Below are 22,308 nucleotides of genomic sequence, written 5' to 3'. Positions count from 1 at the left end.
CTCTGTTTTATTGTTGCTCTCAGTTTAATTCCACACAGTTCGGGAACAATTTTCAGAGGATAGACAGAAACAGACATGCAGCTAAAAACAGGGACAACAAAGCTAAGTGAAGAACAGTAAAATAAACATTTATCCATTATGTACATACAAATACGACACATACAAAAACTGCCATGTCTACATCATTAACGGACAGAACAATGATGACAACCGAACCAACTCCACAACCTTTTGGGTTTGCCTGGGTGTTTACACAGAAGAAAATTGACATGTTGCTGAAAATGCAAGTGCACACTGAGTGAAGATCAAACTATTATTTCCAAGAGAAAGAATCAAACTTCAAGCTCAGTTAACAGTTAATGTTTTGAATTTCCAACAAAAACAGCTGCATATGAACCAAAGTTGTAAAACAAAGTTATGTCATGGTCCTGATACCAAAATCTTTTCTGGAATAATTTGTCATATAAACATGAGCATGAATTATGGGTAAACTGTATACATCATAAGGTATACCATACAGAGGAGCCAACTACGACCCACTGACATCCCTCATGTCCTTCAATAGTAACAACAGACTCACTTGAAGTGAAACAAGTTTTGGCATTTTGGGTGATTTCTGGGTGATGTGTGAGTCTTTTGTGCTGAAACTGTTAGTAATTTGGAAATTTTGTGGATTCTCCTCTCAGTGACCTTGATTGTTTGGACACATTTCAACAGACAAGAAAAAATTAAAACAGAACATAATTTACCATTTAGTAAAATATTTGAAATAGATATTTACCAAACAGTTTGATTTCTTTTGTGGTTAAGATGTTTAGACTGTTGTAAAACACAGGATTTATTCACCTTGATGGAGTGAATGTCAGCTGATATATTCAACCCAGCATCCCCCTGCCTACTCAAGCATCAGCCAGCTACAGAACATTACATTTTGGGAGATCTCGATTTGTGGCCAAGGACAAAGGCGAACAGCTTGTCTGAATGTCACACCCGTTTGAACTGCAAAGGGCTCAATATTAAGACTCAGTAAGCTGGAACAGGCTGTAATGCAATGCCATTACAGTAGAAAAGCAGGTCAGGGCTGCAGAGGCAACGGTTCAAAATGGCACTCCAGGTGAGCTGGAGTCTTTTTACCTCCACAAACCAAACATTGTCCACAGAAAGCAGAGAGCACAGTGTCCTCTGCTTGACCTTCTCAGGGAAAACAGAAATGACTACTCAAGGCCAGCAAAGAAAATAATGTCTCAACAAATGTATGCTTTTTTGCTTATCATGTTTTAACTGGTTGTGGAGTGGGAGGTTCATCACAGTAAGTGTTAATGTTACCGTTACTGTAACTGTACAGTAACATGAAGTAGACCACACTTGTAATTTCTAAACTGAACTATAGTTATAGTAGTATTAGTCGTATGTATTCTTTGGTGATCCCCTGATGTTTCATCCAGTATTATTATCTGGTCAACATTTCAATTTGTCCGAATTCGAACAAAACTTAATGATAGTGAACTTGGTAAATCATCTCATTAACATCAGCATGTTCACATTGTCATTTTTTGTATATTACCATGTTTCTATAGAGTCTTAAACTTGTTATTGGCTAAACGTAACCATGCCTGACATTAATCATTTATGTTGTATGTTGAAGAGAAATGTAATCCAGTTAATATTTACGTTTTGTAGTAGGAGATTTGAGCAGCTCATCATTTACTTTGTTAGCTTTTTGTCATCGCGTGAAACATTTCCATTTATTTGCTTCGTTTATTAGATGATTATAAATCAGATAGCTAACAAATGGTTGTCAGACACAGCAGCAGTATTCTTTTTTCCTTTCTCTTTCTTTCACTTGGCTTTCATCCTGTCTTTGACACTTACAGTGTATTACCATAACAGCACCTCTCCTCACCTGTCTCCTTCATTTTTTTCATCCTGTTGACAAAAGAGCCCTGACAGAGTCTGACACCGGCTGATATTCTCTCTTTGATGAGGACACATGCATTTTCAGGATGTAAGGGGCGCTGACTGATTTCTAACCTTAACCAGGCAGGTGATGGGCAAGCCAGCCTGAAGGATGTGGATGGCCGCCCTGCCTGGGGTAATTAATGAGTGTCCATCAAACATGTTCCTCACAGAGGAGCTGGGCTGGCCTGTCAGTATCCATTACACCACTGCCACGGACCAGGAGAAGTCCTGACTCAACATTCGACATTTATACCACAAACTGGAGCCAGGAGAACACAAGACTTTGTCAAGTTCGACAGTTTACCTTGTGCCTATTGTCAGAAAACATACAGTTAACTATGAGCAGAGTGTGTGTGAACAGTGTATTGCTTGAGCTGCACAAACTTTCTCTTCAATCATTCTCCAGACTGACAAGCTTTGTAAATGGCATGAACAGACATCAGACAGTGATCATCAAAGGAACTGGAGCTGAGTAATCTTCAAAACCACAGTTAGAGTTAACACTTGGTTTAGGTTTCTGGTACAGTAATGTAATATGACTGTAACATGATTACACAACAATTTAATTCAGTGCTACTTTATTTATTCATAAAAGGTCAATTGTATGAAGCTTTTTGCAAGAAACAACAGAGGATAAACAAACACATTCTTCCACTTTATCCTGTAATGACATGTAATTACTAAAGTGTTAATAAAAATAATATTTAGAATTGAACAAAGGCTATTTTTTCTCATATTTGTCAGTCAGTCACAAATGTTTCTATTTTATAATCTTGGTCATTTTCCTCCTGTATGTACCTGTGACCTGAATAAACAGGGTTAGCCTCCAACATTAGTTCTGGTGGCCTGGGTGGAGTCAGATGCCTCAGCCTCTTGTTTCGGTCTTCCCCAGGATAGATGTCTCGTAATCACAAGATAAAGATCTCTGTCAGTTATGGTGAGATACGCATCTCATACTTTTGAAATCCAGTTTTGTAATTATGATCGTATTTTCTTTTAATAATGTGATTTTCCTTATAATTATCAATTATTTTGATTATGTGATAATTAGAGAGATTTTTCTAATTATGAGCTACAGATCTTGTAATTATGAGATAATTGACTTATATTTTACTTTAGTAATTTTTTTATGTAATTTTTATTTACACTAATTATGTGGTAGTTCTCTCAATTATGAGTGACAGATGTAAATGTTTTGGAATAGTTATGACAGTTTTCACAAAATGATGATCTTTTTCTAATAGTTACATTGAAGTGAAGTGAATGTTATTGCTTTCGTGCAATTATGACATACAGATCTCATGATTAAGTGATCATTTACTGTGATTGTTTTCTCATAACTATGAGATATGGATCTCATAAAATGTTTGAAGTTTCCTTTTCTTTGAAGCTTCTGTGAAAAAATGCAGTTAAAAGCTGAGAGTTTCAGATATAATGATAATAAATTCAAATAATAAATAAATAGATAAGGCCAAAATCATTTCTAAAACCATTAAATAGGGGGTCATTATCTGGATGAGGAAGTGTCCATTTGTACTGGTTTGTGTTACATGGGTAGACTAGTGATATTGATAAATGTGTCCAGCATGTGTGAAATCAATCTAATTGATTGTTTTTTAATGCTATTTGCCTTTCTGTAGATATGTGTTCAGTAGAAGGTGCCACTGGAATGTTGAAAGGTTATTTCTGTCTTTCCTGTTTAAGATGTTTGTCTTTTGAAGTGATCGTTAAGGCGACCAGTTTGGGTTGTTCATATTTCAGTGGTGGAGATCTCCTAGCAGACATCCAGATGCTGACATCTACGGTAGCAACTTGATCATGTTAACACTTTCTGACCGGCTGTGGGACAGGGTTGTCTGGTTTTATTGGATGTTTGTACATTTTTAAAAAAAAATTTCTGAGTGACTGTGTTTGAGTTGAGTGAACAATAGATTTTCAAACTGTTATTTGCAATGTGAGTTTTTCCTAAACATTTTCAGTTGTGAAAATTGAAGCTGTTACTACTGATATATTTCTGTTTTAATATTTCGTATAAATAAGCCACGATCAAATAAGTGTTCCAAATGTGTAATCTAATTTCTGAATGTAGGTCTGTAAACTGATCAATGTTTACAACAGTTTACAAGAGTTTTGGTTGTGAATTCACAAATCGTCTTTCTTTTCTCTTCTAAATAAATTCAGCTAAATTGGAGGTTAATCTGAAACCTCTCTCATTGTGTTTCTGTCATTGTGTGACAGTATCTAAGGAATCCACTTGATGTGTGAGATGATAATATTGCTGACAGGAATCATGGCCAAAACCACAAGAACAAGTTGTAAAAGCTTAAAGGTTCTGTAGACGATTGTCACTGCCACTAGATGTTGTACCAGACCACCAGCATCTCAGACCAAAACAAACGCACACCTCCAGCCTCCCTTTGGCCACACCCCCCTGAATGCTGTCACTTGCACCTGAACGCTGAATACTACACTGAGCCATGTCACCTGTGGGCAGTCCCTGTGTGTTTATGAACGTGAAGAGGGCCAACGTTTAACAGCAGGGACTCACATGCACGTGCACTAGCATGCCTTCACTACCAGACCAGCTACCAAAACACAGAACAGAGAAACTCAGATTAAACAAACTCAAGGGATGTGGCTTCGTTCTATGCTCAGGACACCATTACTCCACTATATCTTTATATAGAAAATATATGTTTGCTGCTGTATTATTGTTTAAAACCTATTTTACAGATCCTCTAAGATCCTCTAAGTTTTTCAACCTTTTTGGCTGTGACCAGGACAATCTGGTTTGGTTTGTCTGAATAGTATTGATGAATTCACAGGAATAAAGTAAGGATCAGATTAACATTTCAAAAATAAAAATAAAATCATCACTTTTAAAGACTTTTTTAAAGTCTTCTGAAATATTTTATTTCCTGCTTTTTCTTTCCTAACCCCTGAGTTTTATCTGGCGACCCCCCTCCTTTTGGGATGATGTCAGTGTTAGAAGAAAGGTCAAAGGTCGTGGGTCCTGAGCAGAATCCATGGTATTCCAGCCAGTACTTAAAGTATCTTGTTATGGAAGAAAATGTCTGATGAGCTGATGGATGGACAGACAAATGGACACAGAACAAACAAAACAAACAAACAAAAACACATTCTCTGCCTTTACCTGACTGTGATTCAAAGTTCAGAGCATAATTTCCTGATGAAGCTTCACTCAATCATGTTTATCATGTTTGAGTTACTATTAACATTTTATGTATGTTAGGGAAAATTCTTATCATCGGTGGTAAATACAGAGCGCTGGAGTCCAGGATGTCTTATGCTGAGGAGAAAGGAGGATTCATCAGTACAGTTTCCTGTGCATGATGTCACCTCAAATCTGAAGCAGGAACCCCTGGGAAAAGTCTTTATACACAGAGAGATTACTATAGAGAGCTTACACTCCATAATTGGTCAATTATCTAGAAGAAGAGGGAGAAGAGGGACATGTGAATACACTATTGGTTCATTGACCATAAACAAGGAAACAAGACTATATACGCACAAGTGCTGATTCTCAGAACACCCAGCCACTTGTTACTGACCATCCAAGGTCTGCTGTTATCAATCGTGGCACCAACAGTATCAGCAAACCAACAGCTGTGTCTGGAGGAGCCGCCTGAGCGTCTCAATGCCTGTAAGATTTAATGCAGTAGCTGTGGCACAGAGACCTAGGGCTTCACACTGACCTTTCACCCTGAGTCAGTCATTCATTAGGTGGACAAGAGAAATGTAAATTGGCCATGAGATTACTTTGGTCTTGAAAATCAACAGCCACAGAACATTTACACACAAAGCACCTGCCTCTGTCTGCCTGTGTTGGAAACACTGCTGATTCTGAATAAGTGTTGTGATTTACAGAGAAACTGAACACATACAGTCTCATGATGATGGAATTGTGTCAGTGACATTTAAATGTTAGGAAGAGGGGCTTTCTGAGGACAACAAGCTTACAGATAATCTATAAACTGCAATTCTTTTCAAATTGTGGCTTACCTAACGTTTCTCTCTGCCAACTAATCTCGTCAGGGACAGGAATGCAGGCTCAATACCATCGACCTCGAATAGTCCCTCTTATCTCCTGCAACTGCTCCTCTCTACAGAATACTCGGTAACTGACAACAAAATATAACTGGCTCTGCATCTCTTGGAATGAAAGAGACTCATAAATTGTTCCTCTTGTTCACTGCACTCTGAGTTATTCTAGATTTCTCTAATATTTGAGAACAATAAGAAACAAAGTGTCAGGAAACATGGTGTCCAGAGAAACAAACTTTTAAAATGGATCAGAGAAGGAGGAAGACAGATGGAGTGAGCAAACAGCAGTGTGACAGTCCAGTACAGCGAAAAACAGAGCTTAGCATCGTGCATTGTGTCCAGACAGGCAGGGCTAAGTCATGGGCTCGTGCAGCATGCTGTTCCTGTGATTAGCCCTCCATCTGGCAGGGTGGGCATAAAGAGCAGCCAGAGTATCGCAGCCTGCTGCATGGATCTCAGAGTTGGGGGTCTTCCTTTGCATTTGGCAGAGACAGTCTGGATACTCTCACTGTCCAACCCTGCCCACCAGGCCCACGAGGATCAAACATCTGGCAGACTTTGTCTTCTGGACAGTGATGTACAATGAATAAGATGTTATGCTCTGTACGCTTCACAGATGTCGTCTGTTTTTGTGCCTTTGTTGTTTAGACAGTATAATTATTTGTTGTCAGTGGCTGAGGCCTTTTCAAGCAGTCTTTTATTCCTAATCCTCCATGCTTTATATTTCATGATCTTCTTGATATGATCCATATATTTGATCATGTTTATCTAAGCCTCCCTGTTTTCTTCTCTGCTCCTGTTTTAATTTGCTACTTTTGTCTTCATAAATTCAGAATAATGTAAATCTTAACCACTGTAATTCCATCAGTAAAACAGTCACAACATACTCACTAGTTTGGCTTTTAAACATAAAACCATATTCACTCATTATGCCAGTTTCATTCTGTTGAAGTCACTTCTACTTTACAGCTGAATCACTGTCAAAGTACTGTCAATAACAACTACAGACTTCCTGCACAGGTGTTTAAGGAGACGAGCCCACAGGTCGTCTGTGCAGCAGGTTATTATGACCCATAGTTACGTTGTGTTGCTAGACGACATCTAGTAGTCGTAGTAATTATGACAGGAGCAAAGGGAAAAGCGCAGTGACGTAGTATAAAGAGACAAAGTCCACGTCAGGGTGAGGTTGTGGTGGATGGATGAATATGAAACAGGACAGTGGTGTTCGATTCCCATGTGAAAGTAGCAGTTTATGTTGTTTATATTATCCATGACCATTCGACAAAGTGAACCACGTTGTTATTATTGTAACCATGACAACAAAGATAACAAAGGTCAACTGTTTTGACCCAAAATGGGAATATGTCTGTTCAAAGTTTAAAATGAGCAGCTGAACTGATGTTTGTACTATTTTCTGCACAAGACAAACAATGCAAACATTGTCATTGTTATCAAACCATAAAAGGAAAAATCCACTCTAAACTAAAATTCAACAACTGTAATTTCCCGAATCAAAGACAGTATTCAAACAATGGCTGAGTCAACATGAACAAAGAAAGGCTGATTGCGAAATGTCAAAAAAACCACGTTGGTAAAACGTCAGATAGTAAATTCAACATTGTTGTTATAGTTATTGTAAGTTAAGTTGAAAGTAGTGTTGGGCATTGGTACTCAACTTCATACGCAGGCATGTGTGTGTCTGTAGGGACACAAACAAAGGCAAGGGAAAACTACCATAAGACAGCTGTTAACAAAGGAGGGTTAAGGCTGATAACTTCTGCCGTCCATCCACCTCAACGTTAGATTTGTTGTTCACTCTGAAGCTTCTCTGCTCAGCACAGCTGTATTTGAGTTATATATGTAGTTGGTTATTTGAGTGACTGTAGTGTTTCTTTTAGCTCCAACCAGTCCATCCATTCTCCTCTGACCTTTGATCTCTCTCATCAAAACAGAGCTGCTGCTCACTGGATGCTTTTGTTTATCGCACCATTTTAGTAACAGTATTTTATTATTTATACTATTGTAAAGCTCAGTTGTAAATTTAGAATTTGAGCAAGTCTTTTTCTTATCAACAGACAGATGAGAGTTAATGATGTTGTCTAGAGAAAATGCTGGAGCTGCTCTACAGATAGTGAATAATGGAACAGCCCTCATGACACTCTGCCAGCAGCCATGCTGATTGTCCTGGGATGTATGGGTACATTTCTCTGTCACAGCTGGAAGCCCAGTATTCAAATGAATTTGAATGTACTGTCTTTAAAAAAATTCTACAAAATCATGGAGTCAGTGATATTATACATATTTACTCTACTGTCCAAAATCATGGACAGGAATCACACACAGCACATTCGCTGATTCCTTATTGAGATGGAATGTCAGTTGCACTATGAGTTGTGTGTTTAGGTCTGTATAAGAACTCCTCTGCTGTTGTCTCAGCCAAGACTGAAATACTGGTCCAAGAGGCAGCAATCTGTGAAACACAGTCGAAACTCTAGCCATGCTTCTGGGACTCCTATTAGCTCAGGTTATAGGTAACAACAAACTATCTTATATGATTACGTCACCACATCAATTCAATTCAGATTCACAACATCCTGGTTTGATTCGATTACATTTAATATGGATTGAGTCAGAGATGTTTCAGTCACAATACCAATGTTGCTTGGATATGAATGAGATGCTCAGAGAACTAATGCTGTAAATTGTTCCTCTAACCTGGTGCATTATTAAAAATATTAATGTTGACATTATGAATGGGCCCAAAGCAGTTACATTAATACACTTTCTATTTTGCATGACCAACAGTTTAGACAACATCAAGAAATAATAGGTAGGTAGTATTGTGCTTTGCTAGCCTTGTGCACTTATTTAGAAATGAGTGAACAGCAGTGATGATACTGTGCAAAGTTCATTCAGTGTCATTATCAAATGACTTTTTAAAATTCAAAAATGTTTTCAAAAAATCTATGAGTATAAATATATGTCCTACTACTGGCAATTTTATATTCCTCTGTTTATTTACATTTTTATTTTATTTTAAATCCTTTATGTCTTCTCATGTTGTCTGGTATCATACGTTGTCTCTGAACAGCCTTGTTGTTGAAAAGGTGCTGCACAAATAAACTTGTCTCATGGCCCCTTGAACCAGCCCACTACCCTCCTGCCTTCAGGCCCTTCTGCCATCTCCATTCACAGCCACACACAAAGAATGCAGAATTTGCAGCTCTGCTTCTTCAGCAGCCCATTCATCATTTCCTGAGGGAGTCAGTGTTAGCCTAATCAAAGCTTTGATTAATTGAATAAGGAATAGTGAGAGGTGGGCCAGGATCAGCAGGGCTTCAGGCACAGCCACTCTTTCTCCTCGCCTCTGTCCCAGCTTCATGGAAAGATGACTGGCTGCAACACAGGCCATATGGTGGTGCTGCTGTGGATGCGATACTGGTACTTTGAAGGAACAGATCCGAGAACGGTATCAGCACCTACTCTTACAGTTTCACCATTGATGATAATGATTTTGTATGTCATATATGATATATATATATATATATATTTTTTTTTTTTTGTTTGTTTTTTGTTTAATTATGCGCCTGCAATGCAATAGCATTGAAGGCATGTATTATTATTCTGCATACTTAATGTGAATGCTGAGCCATTCACACTATTGTTATTCAAATCTGTATATATTATTCTTAATTCTTCCCTGTTTCTACAGTCTCGCAACTACTCCTTCATATTTTTTCATAAAAAAACCATTCAACTTTCAAAACATTCAGCTTGTTTTGTAGATTATCGGATGTATCCAACTTTTTTTCTACTATTTATAATTTTCCAAATATTAATTTTTTTTTGCCATTCAAATGAATGGACAGATTGTTCAAATCCTTGAAAGCTTCAACCTCTTTGTTCACAAGACTTTCAGCTATTTAACTTATATTCAACTTTTTGATATCTTGTACAGTTTTTGAATTGTCACAGTTTTAGTTTCATGCTTTTTTCAGATCATTTTTGAGTTTACAATGGGTGTGTATTGCACAGAATGTTCAGGGCTAGAGTGGATGACATCATAGCTAGAGTGGGAGAAGCTCTAAAACTTGTCTGAAAAAAAGTCTGTGTAACTCTTCTTTACAGCAACATATTTTGATCTTGACACATCATTTCTTCCTTACACTGCAAAAACAGCCCCTCTCAAAATAAGCCAAATAATCCTGAATCTAGCCAAATTGTCTTGTATTGAGCCAAAAAAATCTGCCAATGGGGTAAGAAAATTGTACTTGGTTAGAATTCTTAAAACTAGCAAAAAAGTCTAGGCACTGAATATTCAAAATGTGCCTTAAAACTAGACAGAAATGCTAAAATTGAAGCAATCTGTGCTTACTTCAAACAATGAAATCACACTTATTTAAGACATGAATTCTTATAATCTGCTCAACCAGGGACTACAATACTCATTTCAAGAAATTCTTTCTTAAAAATAAGATAATAACTAGCAAATAAAATCTTAAAATAAGATTTTTATTCTTTTTATTTAGCTAGCTGCAAGAATTGATGCTTTGATGCAAGATTAAAGACTAGCAAAAAAAACTTAAAATAAGAGACAATTTCTTGAAATCACAGAGTGATTTTATTTCTGCATTCAGAAATAAACAGTACAAGAACATCTGCGACTCTGACTGCCACTAGCAAGCACACTACTGAATATGTACGAAGGAAATATAAAGATAAGAGGATGCATTATTCCTTTCACGTAGTTCTTATAAAACATAAAATATGACATATGAGAAATAAGACAATAACATGCAGGATTTGCCCACTTTGATAGTATAGGTTTTTCAGGAATTCTTCAACAATAACAAATTTGTCTTAACTTTTACATTAGTGAAAACAGGAAAAGGCTAACACTATTTTGGCTGCCACCAAAACACTACAAGATCACTACGTTACATAGGTTCCTATAGATCCATGATGCAGGACAAGCTTACTTGATGAAAGCCCTCCACTCGGCAATGGCTTTCTTGTACGATGCTGTCAAATCTCGCTCATGTATTGCATCTTCAAGCACCTCAGTCTGCACGACTGACAGTAGAGTTGCAATACATTTTAGGTAGGTGAGGTGCAATGCATAGTAGTACCCCAAGAGATAGACCAGTCACCACCTTCGAGACCAAGAAAGTCCATGACAGCCTGTTGTTTTTCCCACGGCAATCATACAGTTGCCTTCAGACAGGAGCACAACTGGGGACGATAGGAGCCGGTGGCACAGGTACGCATCAGGGTCTTCTGATGCCTGGATGACAAAGAGGATCAAAAAAGAAGTTTGGATTAGATTGGGAAAGCACAAGGTACACACACCTTGTCCTGTAATGAAATGGTCAATGGTCAAACAGCTGCCAGCTGCTCTTCAGACATGAGTTAAATACAGAAATCGAATTTCACTGTATGTTTGGCTATACTCTTTCCTCTTTATCGCTATAAATATGGCAGTGCCATATTAATGAACTTTTATCGCTGTACGATTGAAAGTATTCTGACTGGCAGCATTACAGCATGGTATGGTAACAGTACTGCCCATGACTGGCAAGCTCTGCAAACGGTTGTCAGATCAGCACAGCGCATCACCAGGACTGAGTTACCAAGTATTCACATGATCTATAGTCAGCGCTGCCAAAGGAAAGCCAAAAGGATATTGAGTGACCCCAATTATCCCAGCCATGACCTTTTCACCCTACTGCCATCTGGCAGAAGATTCAAGAGTATCCGGGCCCGCACCAGCAGATTCAGAGACAGTTTCTGAACTGTCAGACATCTTAACATTCTTCTATAATTCTCCTCTATTTATACTTATTTATTCCTTCAAGTTGAGAAGACACACGAGCTCAAGAATTTCATTACTGATAAATGCCTATTTATGAGTATATGACAATAAACCTTGAAACTTGAAACTTAAATCCAAACCAACCTACGACACCACCAGACAGGAAGGTTGAGCAGCCAATAGCAATTTCAATACATGCTTTACTTCATGTATCTCTATGTATGTGACAATATATATGTTGTATCCTTGTAATGTACCACCTGATGATTTTATTACGTCTTGCCATAAGAACATGGAAGAATGCCTCACTGCTTGCTCCCAATTTCTTGGTTGGTATGGTGCTGGATGGGAAGAGCTGTGGCAGGGCTCTGAATACAGCTGTTGCATGTTCCACTGTTTTGACAGAAAGCACAACACAAGGGAGTATAAATAATTATCATGAGACCTTAAAAGGATTCAAATGAGTCATAAAGCTTAAATCTCTGTCATGTCGCCATGCTAGATGTTCTTTAAATATAAACATACACAGATCTAAGTAGTGACCTCACCTCCATCCAAAGTTTTTGGAGGTTTCACAGCCTTCTTCATGACACCATAAAACTGGACCTTGGAGTAGAAGTTTTCCCATCTGTCTTTCATCTCCGTGATGTGGGATTTGTTGGCTGAATGATTCTCTGCAACTCATCTAGGACCTGAAAGATACATTGAAACATAGAGGAAAATTCTCTGAAACATTATTGCTAGTAGTCCAACACTGATGACTGATGTCTCTCTCTTTGTACTAGTAAACAAGTCAGAACTGGTTGCAAGGGGTAAACATTACAATACTTATATGATCTAACTTCCTGAAACATGGGTAGGCCTCCAGAATTGTGGCTGCTCTGTCTTCCTCTTTTAACGTATCGGATGTGATGAAACGCCTTCTGGATTCAAACTCCAGGTTTAGGAGGTGAGTAACTGAAGCCTTGTTTGGCTTCTTGGATCTGTAGATTTCCTGGAGCATCTTATGTCTCGCCTGGGTTTTCTGACTGTCTAACACATCACCAGCTGCAGCTGAAGGAATGTAAGATAGTGGGATTAGAGGTGTAATGTGTAACATTATGTTTCCAAATTATGTTAACAATAGAAAGGAACTTGAATTAACAGTGTAGTGCATTTTGACTATTTGATTTTTACTACTATAGTGCATTTTGATAAAAGCAACAGTGCAGATTTATCAGACAAGCTGTCTACTTCATTGCTCACCAACGTTTGGCTTTGTCACCATTTTAATAACCTTTTAACAAGGCAAACATTTGATTGACTATCAACTGACCATCAGTCAGTAACAGTTTATTTATCTGTGTGAACCATGAACGATTTAGCCTATGCTGATCAAAGCAACCGTCCAGACTCAAACAATCAGTCTACTTCATTACTTATCATTTGGCTATTTAAACAGCATTTTAGTAACCATCTAACAAGGGAAACTATCAACTAACTGACCATCAGCAGTCTGTACTAGCATCCCAATAATCAATGTGGACCATGAACGACATTTTCTAGTGTAGTGCCAGTCCAGATTCAAAGAAGCTTTCTACTTCATTACTTATCAATATTTGGCTGGCTGTCAGCATTTTAGAAAACATTTAACAAGGTGTTGGGCCTGAACATGTGGTCGACTTAGAGCAGGCCTGCTCCGGCCTACATGTAACCTCTGAAGCCTGACCACAAAGCCTAAGTCCTAGCCTCAGGCCTGAACAAAGGAAAGGGTGCCAAAAACGGCCCCTCACAGACTCCATCTCCCAGCAGGCCTTGCAGTTCACACGTGAGTGTGAAATCTGGGGGAGTCCCAAACTCATACTTCCCATTGGCAAAGATGCAGGGGACCCCGGCGACTTCGCCGTGACGTCACTGCATCTATAAAGATCAGATGCACGTACTGACCATCGACTTTCCATTGTAGCTGCAGCAGAGATAGCCCGCTCTCTCTGTGAGCCAGTCTACTGAAGGAGGTAACCAACCCTGTGCACGAGTTTTTCCCCGCGGAGTTTGAAGATTCTCCCCTCGCTGGATGAGCTGAGACCCCCCCCCCCCTTTCTTTTTTTTGTGGTGTTTAACTAAACACTACGTACAGATCCGAAAAGAGATTTCTGCCGATGGAGATCAACGATCTCTCTTGCCTGCAGAAGGAAGAAAGAACTTCTTCACGGAGGCGCGGACAACTCGACGCCCGTTACCCTCCAATTAAGTCGACACCACTGGGTTCCTTCACTGCCAAACAAGGAACCAGCCGCCGCAACCTTCACGAACGAGGACGGCACCGTCAGAACCACACCGGAGAACCTGTGTTGGATTTCACCGACGGACTTACACACATCTAATTGCTTGGAAGGGATCCAAGTAAGAGGTTTACTTCTGGGCAGAGATTGTAGTAATTGTGTATTAACTTAGCTGCTGATGCTAGTTTCAAGCTGTGATTTGCTGTGTTTTAATTGTACTGTCTTTGTTATAATACGGACCTCAGAGTCCGTGGCATGATAGTTGAGAGTGGTGAAGCTGCTGTGCGTTGCTTGCCGTTAGTCACTACTCCCGATAAAGTGTGTGTCCCGTTACGGGACTGCTGCATCTGCCACCACGGGTGTGGAGTGATATGATCAGTCCCATAACCGATCAGACAACGGGCATACAGCTTCACGGCCGTATGCATGCTCTCTGTGGACTGAATAACTATTCTTTGCATCCCGTGGTTGCTCGGCTCCACCGTGAGTCACTCGTGCTCTCTTTTGTCACACCTACACGAACACTTACATACAGACTTATCCTAGGTCATATACATACATATATATATTCGACATCCCTCCACCGTCAGACACGTGTCTTGAGGACTCGTATTAGGTGAGCAGGGAAGCCCGATCCCAAATCGGCGCCCCACCTTAGGTTGTCTAGCCGAGACCTACAGTAACTCTATCCGCCATTTTGGCTCACGTGGTCTAACACGCTTAGACCCGTCCGCCATCTTGGATCCCATCTTGGATATGTGTAGTTAGTTGATTGATGGTCGCGTAATATGATAAATCAAGACTGGTTAACTTTGTTTATTTTTGTGGAGATTTTAATAAATATTATTTTAGTTTAAAGAGAAGCTCTTTGGTCATTATTGTGTATGTTTATTGCGATCCGTGACTGATTGAGTGACTGACTGACTCACGGTCCTTGACCCAGAGACCCATTACTTGGAGTGAATTATTAAGGTTATGAGGCTATAAACTGGTTTGGTTATTGTTCCGGGTTTTCGGGTGGTGCCCCACATTATTAATTAATATTAATTAACATAATAATACTGACTAATGTTTTTAGAAGTTGTAAATCAATGATTTGTTAAGGATTTTCAGAATTCTTAGTTAATAACCAAAGGTGCTCCTACCCGACCCAACAAAGGCAAACAATATATTAACTGACCATCAGCAGTCTGTAGCAGCCAATTAATCAGTGGGAACCACAAACGACCATTTCAGCAGTAGGCTATATTTTGATAAAAAAAAACAACAGTGTAGAGACATTCAATTGGCTGCCCACTTCATTACTAATAAACCTTTGGCCACCTATCAGTGTTTTAGTAACTGTTTAACAAGACAAAATAATTACCTGACTACCAACAGTCTGTAACATCCTAGTGTGACCAACAAATAACCATTTCTGCAGAGTTTTGACCTAAGTAAAAGATTACTCAATCATTTATTAACCTGGTCAACTACTCATCAAATTCATCAACAATTCGAAGCAGGTTATTTCACATGCATATCATGTCTCATGACTCCGAATGATGGACTGTAGTTCACTACAATGCGAGGACTTGGTCATATGTCTGTGGATTAGTGCATATTTCTGTGTGAGAAAATGAGACCTTGATTTATCTGTTAACTGTTAACCCAATACCCCACTGCCTATAGGCCGCGGGCAAGAGGGCCAGAGGGGTCCACAGAGCAACCCCTCCACCTCCGACTGCGGACCCCTCTGGCCTTTGGCCTACTAGAAAAAAAAGAAAGAAAAACATAACAGCTGTTAAGTGTATCAAATTCAATACATACATGCTTCATCACTGCTATCCGGATTAACTGGAGTGATGGCCCTGACTGGGGAACGCTCCAGAATTACTGTCGATGCACTACAATCACCATCATAGTCACTTGTTGAGACGTCTTTTATGTAATTGTCCTCTCATCGTCTCTTTGGAGGTGGAGCCCTCGACTTCTTGGGACTTTTCACGTTCGATAACCTTTTCTGCTAACATGTCCCTGCCAGGTAAATAATCAAGTTTTTATTTTCACCATAGAAACCAAAAAGAGGCAAAAGAGAGGGAAAAAAAAGGCTTACCCAGTCCTTCAGCATGGGTAATACTCGACCAATCGTATGGCCATTGCATCGACCTCCGTTTTGGTGGGATATGTGCAGTCTTCTGTGGCTCTTGCAATTGATATCATGTTAGTCATGGTATTTCTTATAAGCCAGCAGAAAAGCTCCCTGGATAAATCGGCATTGCAGCAACGCACCTGTTCAAGTTCACTGTCTGTATAGATGATGTGCTCTGGTCTGGGCACAGTCAGAAACTTTGAAGTGTTGGGGTTTTCTTGAAAATCAGCACTGCCTCCAGTATTTGCTGGCTGATCATGCTGTTCAGCACTCTGCGCCTTGGGGGACTTAAACAATTAAATACTTAAATACAACTTTCTGTCGTAGTGTATTAGTGTATGCCCACACAATGAGCTAGATAGTAATTAAGATGGTAAAATGAACAGGACAGCTGTAAGAGTCAGGTAAGTTCAGAAAATCCCATCATTAACTGTAAAACCAGAAAACCAACATGCACAACATTCCTATATTCAAAATCACAAATGATCTGTCAAATATTTTCCACACAGCACATTATCAATATAGCATTGATTTTTGGATATTTTCACTTACTGCACATAATATAGAACTGACCTTTTGATTTTTGTTCATGACAATCCAAATAGCCCTGCGCCTCTGAAAGTTTTCTGGACAAGGAAACAGGTCCTTGATGTCATCTTGTGACAGTGTAGGCAGTAGGTCTTCTCCAACCTTAGCAGCTTGAACATAGATAAGTTTCATTTACATTAGTGCCAAGACACCAAGCTCATCACTGACTAAATTCAGGCAGTGTATGTCATACAACTAACTACAGCAGAACTAGTGGGCTTTACAGGGGGAAATCAGAGTGCCTGTTTTTCATTCATTCCCTGTCCTATTCTTACCGCAGATTGTATTTTGGCACTTTCCTTCAATATAAGGTATTCTCTGAACTATATTATATAGTAATTAGTTATTTAGTATATACTTTAGTAGTTTTATTCTCTGAACTACAGTCACCTACAACTTAATTAGGAACACTTGCAATATAATTCAATCCAATGCAACAGCTCTGCTATAAATTCTGCTTTTTTTGAAGTTTATGCATTTTTAGTTTTTGTTGACATTGTCAAAAAAAGTGATAATTCTACTCTGTTTATTACTGAGGTTGTACTAAGTGGTGATGGTGTACTTGGGTGCATTATGTTGAATGGTGTTCCTAATATTTTGCCCTCCTCACGTATGGTAATGGAGTGGACAAAATATTAGGAACACCATTCAATATAATGCAACCTAATACACTACTGTTGGGACTCATCATTCAAGATACCAGATGTTTCTTTGCTCCACTGGACAAAGGACCTCACACTCCACAGTTCCTCACTGTTCACACCTGGGGATGACCCTTCCCCCCATGGACCTTACTGGCCAGCCAGTGTGGGTCAGTGTGTGACATGAGCAGCTCCAGTTCTCTTCTCTCGGTTCTTCAAAGGGCAACAAGGCCCCAGCCCAGGTGAGCCCTGCTACCTGAGAAACCAGCTCTCTCGCCGGCCTGCTCACAGCAGCCTGCAAACACTCTTCTCCTCAACAGAAGCGACCTGCTTTGGATTAACTGAGAGTGAACCAAATTCTCTTCAGAATCAGCAGCCACGACACAAGGCCAGCTGATTTTCCAAGCAACAGGAGTCATAGAAGAGTTAGCGTGGAACAGCTAACTCTGTGAGAACAAAGGAGATAACAGCAAAGCAACACAGCCAGACAGGACTTTACTCCACCAGGAAGACTCCCAACTCACTGGACTTTACACCAACACTGGAAAGGACACTGGACCTCTTTGCTTGTTCCAAGGACTGGGTAACGTTAACTGACTGGGCCTAACCTTTCCCAGCACAGCATAGCACAGCACAGCATAGCTAAGCAACAGACGTCTTAACTTTGTTAATGTACTTGTTGATTGATGTCTTGTTGTTGTAATGTTTGCTTGGATTGTGGTCAGTCATACAGTTAATCGAGTACTCGTATGTTCACACACATAGCAGTACGTCTCAGTTCTAGAACCTGCATGAAGCTAACCTCCCCCCTCTAACCTGGTACCTTTAGATTACATAAACTAGGCTAACCACTGGGACTGTACCCGGGATGGGGGTGGGGGGGCTATGTTTGCTTGCCATTTTGCTTATCAAAACGAAAATTTCTATGATCATTGAACTTCAAAATACAAATTTTTAATCCTGTATATATGATCAGCAATTAATGACTGGTTAATTGCTCCTCTTATTACACACACAATTATGGTGGCTACACACCTTGACAACCTAATGTGATAGACTAATCAAGTCACTCGAACTTCAGCGCACGCCTATTGCTTATTGTTCAAGTAGCCGAGGTCTGGCTTAGACATGTTCACTGGCTAGATCTACTGCAGAAAGGGATATAATGATTTGGCGTTGTATGATTTGCCATGTGTTTGTGGGTCTAACCCTCAAATCTTTATTAAGTCATATAAATTTGGCCCATAGTCGTAGTCTGGGTTATTTATTGGGATCGATGGATGTACTGAAGAATATAGAGTTTATAACTCACTTTGGTATCATATTCGAAGAACCCACTCTGAACACCTTGACAGTGCCAGTGGCAGATCGAGGAGACTGGGGAGATCAGCAACTTCTAGATGGGAATCTACCTGAAGGGTGGACTGAAACGAGATCTTGCGGCCATACAGGTAGGTACTACTGCAAAAGCACCAGCAAGTATGATTTTATTTGCGAACATTTGCAAATCCGATAAATCTAGTGACAAAGTCGCCGAATTGGCAACACTGGTATTTTGGGTGAATTAATAAATCAGTTTTACAATCTGTTTTGACAAATAATTAACTGCAATAACAATAGCCTATATCCAAATTGATAGATATGTTTTTTACATGTAATATTTGCAGTTTGCACGTGTTGACACACACTTTTGCAGTAAGGGAAGATTTATATACATTTATAGTTTGAGAAAAAGTTCTGGGCTACTTATTACCAATGTATTACTTTTTATCTAAATGCTTTTGGAGCATTATATTATGTGTGGCCTCAGAAATTGGTTTGTTCTTAATTAGCCTACTACCAGTATTTGTATTAAACCCATGTAGTGCACCTCCTGCTCCCAACTAAATGCAGAATATGAACTCAGTTGGACAATTTTGGGATACACTGTTTCAGACCCATCTGTAAATGTCCATTGAAAATCAATGTGGTTCAGTAGTACAATGGATTACAAACCTATGTGCTGTTCATGGCAGGAAACAACTGAGGAAACATGTTTCAGTGCACTCCATATGCATTGGTGGTGGGTCTCCAGGCCCCTCTGGCCCATGGCCTGATTCCATAACAGTATATCAAAGTGTTCTGATTTGAAATTCACTATTATGAATTTGGGCCCCTGCTCCTCTATACTTTTCATGTCCATGAATACAGGCCAGCTGCAATGGTGGAGGGCAGAGAGCGACCAATAGAGGGCGTAACATTGGACACAGAGCGATCAGCGGTAGAGAACATAGAACCCTGTCATGGTTTGTAATGGCAGACACTTTTTGTTAGTTTTATTTTGGACTTTTTGCACTTCCTGTTTTATTTTCTAATTTGGTTCCTTGTGTCTCAGTGTTTTTGCTTCTTGTTGTGGTCTTGTTTCTGTGTAGTGATTGTCTGCCCTGCCCTGATGTGTTTCACCTGTGTGCACTCACCTTGCCTCCTGTGTCTATATAGTCTTTGTGCTCCCCTTTGTCTGTGTCGGTTCTTCTGTTTAGTTCTGGGTTTGTTCACGTTCTGTTGTCTTCATGTCTGTTCATGTCACGTTCACATTTGTTAATAAACTTGTCTGCACCGTTCCCCAAAGTGTTGGTTGCATTTGGGTCCTACTTACCTCGCAAACCTCGTGACAGAACCCTGTCCCGATTCTGTCACCCCAGAGCATTTTGGTGCTTGTGACAGTTCGCTGTCATTGTACTCTGGCTTTGACAACAGCACCCTTACCTCTCGACAGCACCCCGCTATGTCCCAGACTGGTGATGGTACCACACAAACAACTTTGAATATCTCAGATATTCCAAGTGTGTCAGGCTCAGGACACAAAGGTTGAACCCAAAAGCACGACCAGAGAGACAGTTAACAATAAGACAGTTTATTGATCTAAATCAATGAATCCTGACAGCGTTCCAGAAAAACTGGCAAGCCCAAAGGAAACAGCCGAGGAATCCAATGGGGGGGAAAAACTGAGAGATGTGGTCAGGCGGGCAGGGTCAAAACACAGACAGGCAGAAGAAGGCAACGGTACCAACAGGGAACAGGCAGACCTCAGGAAACGGGTAACAGAAACGGTCTCTCTCCGAATGGTAGTCAGGAAAACGCTGGTAAGTAACTCACTGGGGAAAAAACAAACTGGCAAAGTGCAAAGGGACACACAGGGCATAAATACTGTTGGGAATAACGAGACACAGGTGAAACACATTAGGGAGAAGGCAGGTAATCACATGGGAGGAAGTAAAGACACAAGAGGGAAACTACCAAAATAAAACAGGAAATGACAAAACAGACATAAAACACTGAAGTCTGGAGACCATTGTGACAATACCCCCCCCCCCTCTAGGGCCGGCACCGGACGGCCCAGGAGCCCCAAGGTGCAGCCAGTGGTCGGGAAGTGCGAACCAGGGCGCTCTCTTTGGCAGGTTTGACCTGGCTGTCATGAAACGCCGGATGCACCCTCATGGCCCTGGGGAGCTTCAGACGAACAGTCACTGGATTAATTACTTTAGAAATGGGAAACGGACCAACGAACCTGGGAACCAGCTTCCGATTCTCCACCCGCAGGGGAAGGTTCCTGGTGGAGAGACACGATGCCCATTCTGGTAGGCCTGAGCAGGGGCACGGCGACGGTCGGCCGCCGCCTTGTAGTGTTCCGAGCCATGCAGAAGGGAACGGCGAGCCCGGCCCCAGGTGCGCCGGCACCGTCGGTACAAGGCCATTGCAGAGGGTACACCGACCTCGCGCTCCAGCACGGGAAAGGCAAGCGGCTGGTATCCATGGACGATGTGGAAGGGAGACAGCCCGTGGAGGAACATGGCAGGGAGTTGTGGGCATACTCCACCCAGATGAGCTGGCTGCACCACAAGGACGGATTCCGGGAAGCAAAACAGCGTAGATTAGTCTCCAACTCCTGATTAAGCCTCTCTGTCTGGCCGTTGGTCTGCGGATGGTGGCCGGAGGAGAGACTCACGGATGCACCAAGGGACGTGCAAAAAGCCCTCCAAAACTGTGCCACAAACTGCGGACCCCAGTCGGAAACAATATCCCTAGGAAAACCATGTAGACGAAAACATGCTGAAGAAGAGCCTCCGCCGTCTCCCTGGCCGAGGGGAGCTTAGGCATAGGAATAAACTGCACCATTTTAGAGAAGCGATCCACCACCGTGAGAACAGCAGTGTTCTCTTCAGAGACAGGGAGCCCCGTGACGAAGTCCAATGAGATATCCGACCAAGGTCTCTGTGGCACAGGCAAGGGGAGAAGAAGACCAGCAGACGGTCTGTAGGAGGGCTTACAGGTGGCGCACACTGGGCAGGCAGCGACTTACTCCGCCACCTCTTTTTCCATCGCCGGCCACCAGAAACACTGTTGGATGAGGAACGTGGTTCAGCAGACTCTGGGATGGCAGGAAATCTGAGCGGTGTGTGCCCAGTGGATGACCTGGGAGCGGAGAGGGACAGGCACAAACAACTGGTTGGGCGGAACGCCCTCCGGAACTTGACAGTTAGTTAGGGAGTCTTTTACCTTGTCCTCTATGTCCCAGGTGACAGCCACTCCTCCAAGGCAACCTTTATGGCCAGCAGCTCTCGGTTACCAACATCATAGTTCCTCTCAGCACAGGACAGCTTCTTAGACAAGAAGGCGCAGGGATGGAGCCTGTTGTCAGCAGGAGAGTGTTGGGAGAGTACGGCTCCCACCCCAGTATCAGAGGCATCCACCTCCACCACAAACTGTAAGGCAGGGTCAGGGATAGAGAGCACGGGAGCCGAGGTGAAAGCCCTCTTAAAATCTAGAAATGCCTCTTCCGCCTGGGAACACCATGTGAATGGAACCTTGGGA

The sequence above is a fragment of the Seriola aureovittata genome, chromosome 16 (assembly GCF_021018895.1).
Source record: "Seriola aureovittata isolate HTS-2021-v1 ecotype China chromosome 16, ASM2101889v1, whole genome shotgun sequence".
In the NCBI taxonomy this organism is placed as follows: domain Eukaryota; kingdom Metazoa; phylum Chordata; class Actinopteri; order Carangiformes; family Carangidae; genus Seriola; species Seriola aureovittata.
The sequence above is the reverse complement of the archived record's forward strand: the minus strand, read 5'-3'. Positions refer to the sequence as shown.